This window comes from Musca domestica, unplaced genomic scaffold, assembly GCF_030504385.1.
Source record: "Musca domestica strain aabys unplaced genomic scaffold, Musca_domestica.polishedcontigs.V.1.1 29, whole genome shotgun sequence".
Classification (NCBI taxonomy): Eukaryota; Metazoa; Arthropoda; class Insecta; order Diptera; family Muscidae; genus Musca; species Musca domestica.
In genome coordinates this window covers 7,330,724-7,336,723 of record NW_026712296.1, presented here as the reverse complement: position 1 = coordinate 7,336,723, position 6,000 = coordinate 7,330,724, and positions in this window count along the sequence as shown.

The following is a 6,000-nucleotide window of genomic DNA, read 5'->3' as shown; positions in this document are numbered from 1 at the left end:
TGTCTTCCTTCTTTAGCTCTGCTTTCATAGTCTGCCGGATTTTCCTCGTAATTATTGAAAAATTGAGTTTTTTTTTTGTACAGTGTTATTTATTAAACGAATATTAACTTACGTGGAGATAAATTTTGGACTCTGTCTGTATAAATATGAAAACATTTTAATTTATTACTATTGGTTTTTAGTTAATTAGATTTATTTGTCGTTAAGCCATGTTCTAACCCGAATTTTCTAATATAGATTTTTTGTTGTTGTTCCAAGTTTAGCCAAGTCATATGTGATCAGTGACTTTAGCCAATTAATCTGTACAATTACATAAATATTATCGTATGACATTGATGGAATTTTTAAGATTGCAATTAATTAACATTTCTGTTGAAATTTGTTGCTAAAATCATTGATGTTATTAACATTTACTTGTTATTGAATTTGTCCCGACAATTTGCCATAAATTTTAAAGTTTCTTTTCTACAAACAATAACAACAACGAGACATTTACATTAAAGCTAAAGAAAATATCGATAGGATGTAATAAAGTATACATATATAAATGTTGAGCATTCAACTGCTACAACCATCAACATTCACTTCCCCTCAGAAACTTGGCATTTCCAATGAACTGAAGTGAGAAGAATGTTTTTTGACATTTTTATTGAAAGTCTCCTTTGGGGGAAAACGAGCATGTGGAGATTTTTAGGGAGGCGGTGTTGGAGAAGAGTGTTAACTTTTATGCCTTTCATCTAAGTTAAGAATTTTGAATTTTGCTTTCTTTCTTCACTTTTTGTACTTTAACTGTGCCACTGAGTTACGGCAATCATCTCTGAAAAGCGATGGTAATGATGATGATAACGACTTGACTAATATTTTTGAATGTGCGTCAATGTTTTATTACCATCAATAAAGGTAAAACATGTTTTTCCTGATTTTATATTTATTTATTGTAAATTGTCATAAATGATAGGTAATGTGAGATAACAGAAATGATTTTTTAATTGCAGTAAGTACAACGTGATAAATATGAATAAAATTCGTACAATATCTTTATGATTTATTTTTAAATTTCAATTGATCTTGCTTTTAATTGATAACTGATATTAAAATAGTAATTTAGTTTATAAGAAATCAGCAATAAGTGTTACTATATCCCACACTGTTTTACGGTGTATTATATCTTTGTAAATTTTTATTTACATGCCACAATTACAGTGTGAGATGAAAAAATGCAACCAAATTCAGGCAGCTGTCATTTTTAGGCCACTCGTCCGACAGCTCATTATATGGTTTACAAGCGCATAAAAGACATTTGGTGACAATTTTCCAGAAAAAAAGTTATTCGTTATGGAATTCAAGCGTGATAGTGTGATTTCTTTATATTTGGCTGGTAAACCACAAGTGGCTATCATTAGAGCACTCCAGCATTAAAATGTGAATAAATCCTTTGTGTCTCGTACCATCGCTCCTTACCGTGATACTGGTAGCGTAGCCCGACGTCAAGGAAGTGGACGGAAGAATACAGCAACATCAGTAGAAATGATTGAAATTTATGGAAACCCGCGTCGCAGTGGCCGAAAAATGGCTCATGAGCTAAACATATCGCAATATTCCATTCGGCAAATATTGAAAAATTAGCTCAGGGTAAAGCCATTGAAATTCCAAAAAGTGCAAGAACTTACACCGCTAATGAAAGAAAATGGACTCAAAAGAGCTAAAGAGTTGCATCGCTTTGCTGAAAATGGTGAACTGCCGAATTAGGTTTTCTCCGAAGAGAAAACATTCGTTGTCCTGCATTTTGTAAACATGTTTACTTGCCAAAGAGGTCAGCTGAAAATGTGCACGGTTGGCCACCAGAACTCAAGCTCCAGCCATAGTGATGGCGTTGGCCGCCATAACAGCAGATGGTCGCACTCCGCTCGTATTAATCGACCGTGGCATCAGAATAAATGCCGAACATTATCGCGAAAATATTCTGGAGGGTGTATTAAAGCCTTGGGCACGCAAACATGGACATTCCAACAGAACTCAGCACCATCGCACTCAGCACGCGCCACCTAAGAATGCTACAAAATGAGGTTCCTCGCTTCATTTCCAGCGCACAATTGCCACCAAAATCTCTTCTCTCCCTTATGTGGGGGCTATACGAAGACTTGGACCTGCACGGTCAATTTTTTGTCATAGGCTGTAGTATCCATTACGAACTTCAAATACCAAATTTGAAACATTTCTGTTGAATAACGTCGCTTCAATCGCCAAAATACCAAAAATAGGGAGGTATAATTGTGGATAGGGACCTATATGGCTCATGTTCAATACCAAAAGTCCTGCAGACATAGTATACATTTGAGTAAAATTTTATCAATCTACCTCATTTCGCTCGGAGTGATTTCCACAGACAGACGGACATCGCTAAATCGACATAGAATTTTATGCTGATCAAGAATATATTATTTTGTGGATATATTTGAATATATTATTAGAATATATTTGACAAACTTAATATACCCTCCATATTATGTGGAGGGTATAATAAATAAACAATTCTCAAATACCAGAAATTTCGTAGTTCCCTTACATAGGAGTTATGCCTACATTGAATATTTTCTTAGGGGATCAAATATACGCGTAACGAAGCCAAAATGTCAAATTATAACGAATTTGGTAAGAAATTAAGACGAAATCTTCAAAATAGGGAAAATAAGAAGGTGCCGTTAGATGAGGGCTATAACAAACGCATTTACTTAACTGATTTTGATTGAAAATTAAGCTAAAGCACTCAAAACACCGAAAATCAGAAGGTACTGATATGTGGGACTATACCTATAAAGGGACCTACATTGAATGTTTTTGGCGAGGAGTTATGGTATCATCTGATTTGGTTGCAAATAGTACCCGAATCCTACAAACTTCTGAATATTAGTGAGGGCTGTAGCATAGTGTGTACATACGTAAAATATTTTCGCGAGGGGAACCCAAAATGTTTGTTATGAGGACCAACGCTTTCAATAACTCGATACCATAAACTGGACATACGTTGAATATTTTTCACTAGAAGTTTATGAGGACCCCAAATTTCAACTTAAATTAAATTAATTTTGGAAATTGCGTCCGAAACTTAAACCTGCCGAAAAGCAGGGAGTCCATATTCAAAGTGGACCTATATTGGACAAATTTCGAGGAGTTAACTAGCCACTCATAATGCAGAATGTTGAAATACAGCTGAGTTGGTTGGAAATGTGGACCTAAATATGAAAATCAGCATCTGCCCTTATACGGATGTACCCTTATAACATGGAAGTCGATACAAGAAGTTGACTTACATTGAATATTTTGAGCGAGGAGTTCATCTATCCAATGAGAGGCTGATTCGGTTGGAAATATTTTAATACCGAAAATCAGTGGATAATTGTATGTGACGGCTATACATAAATGTGGACCGATATAGTCCATATTCAATACCAACCATATACGAATTTCATTAATCTATCTTGATTTCAAAATACTTATGGTTTCATTGACTTAGATTTTTGTCTTAATTTTTAATATATGCATATTATAGTGTCTCCGACGAATATTTCGAAGTGTTACAAACGGAATGACAAATTTAATATACCCCCATCCATCTGATCTGGGCATCGACCAGCTCACCAATTTTATGTTAAAGTTTTTCTCTAATTTCCAATAGATTTGCTTATATTGATAAATCCCTCAATGTGCAGAATATCGAAAACTTTTTACCCATTTTGACTCACATGGGTGGTGTTCCATGGCAGCAAAATAATTCTTAATTGAAGTTGTAAATACCACTATGTATCTACTTAAAAAAGCGAACATTTCATTTAAGATTCATAATATTTCCTCATTAAAATGAAGAAAACTGAAATTCAAGAAATATTAAAAAATGTTTATTGGAGCAATAGATTTGTTCAATTTGGGATGATATTACAAAAAAATTTGGCAGAGGTATTTTTGAGCAGTGTCTGATGCCCAGTATCAAATATCATTATTGTGGAGAGTTTATAACGCATGTAAGGGAATTAAAATCATAAATCGGAAACTTATATATGCGAGCTAAAGATATATCCAAACCGAGTTTTAAAGTACAAGCTTCTAGGTTGAATTCCGTCGGAAGTGTCATAATTCACTCCATTTGTACTGATATTTGCCATTTGGTGTACAAAAAAACTGGAATCGGATAAAAATATATGTCTGACCTATATACAAATCTAAACCGACCTTGACAAAAATTAAAAAAACGTAATCCCAAATCGGATGAAATATATATGGGAGTTAGAGCTATATCTGAACCGATTTTGACCAAATTTGATGAACTTGCTTCTAGGTTTATTTCGATCGTATGCACCAAAACGCAAGTCATTTGGACTGATATTGGCCATTTGGAGCAATATCCAAATATATATGGAAGCTATATGTATATCTGAGCTGATTTCCACCAAATTTGAAGTACTTGCTTCGAGGCTGATTTCGGTCGGATGTGCCAAAATTCATGTAATATACACTGATATTGGCCATTTAGTGCACAATTAACCCGAAATCGGTTGAAGATATATATGGGAGCTATATCTAAATTTGAACCACAATAGGGTTTGTCCTTGGGCAAAACCAATCTTTTTTGGAAAATTTTATGTCAATGGGATAATAAATGCGACCTGCATTTTGTTCACAAAAATACATGGACAGACGGACTGACATTCATAAATCGACCCAGAACATGATTCTATGAAGATTCTCAAAAGTAACTATGGACTATCTCGCTTCATTCTTCATATTACAAACAAAGGTTTATAAAGAAGCGAACAGCCCTTTCTCAGACCTGTAGAATCTAAATGAAAAATCTTATCGAAATACGTCAGACAAATATCAGGTGAGTATTTATGCGAATACTGTAGGAGGAGAGCTCTATATGTTAGATAAATGCAAAAATAAATCTGCACCCTTAAATTTCATAATTTAATTCTGGGCTTTGTTCATTCATGCATTTAAATGGCCGCGTTGGTGCGCCACATCACCAAATGCACAGACATGATTGTACAAATTGTCATTAACTTCAATTGCCACTTCTCCTAACTTCACCACTTTCATTTCAATAACCCCCGAACTAAGGTTCAAACACGTTCCGTAGTTTTTCTTTATAGGCATCCGCAAAATATCTAACGTCATTGTCATTATTATCATCATAGACGACAGAGGGGACGACAAACGTCGACTTTGTCTTCATCACCATTTACTTTATTATCACCTTCTGGTTGGTTCTTTGAGAAAAGGAAAATAACGAAATATTAATATACGTTTTTGTCTTTAGGGTGGGTGACAACCAACCACCCAATGTAATTTACAGTTGTTGTAGTAATAGAGTTTTGCTGCGAATAGGATTGCCCTCTCTCAAAAAAAGACAACATATTCTTCACCTTATCTGTGATATGTATACAAAATTTCGACATTCAGCAAAAAAAAAATTGTTTGAAATTTTCCCGAAAGTGCAGTAAAAAAGAAAATATTCAAAGATGTCTTTCAATTTACTGAAAATGTGGGCTCATCTATATAAAAATACCGCAAATCGGAAGGTAGCGTTTCATGGGGGATATGGGAAAACGTGGTCCTTTGGTGACAATAGGGTTTATTATCCATTGATTGACAGATTTAAAACTCAGATAGACGATTTTGAAGTGAGAGATTTTCCCCTGTGTAACTGGAATGGTAATTGACAGCCACAAACTAAACACAAATTGGCAACTCTGACAGTAAAACAGTCCCACACACATACATTCATTCATTTCGTTCACAGTCTCAAAATAGCTTTTAAGTGCAAAAATACAATCATTATATAGACAAAGTTGCCCTAATTTATTTTGCGTGACTAGAATATTTTTTTGCTTTATACTGAGGTATGGGTATCTATTTCAAGGAAGGTTCATTCAACATTTCTTTATTCATTCCACAGAAAATATAGAACATCTTTAAGAGAAATTATATTCCTTAGAGGAAATT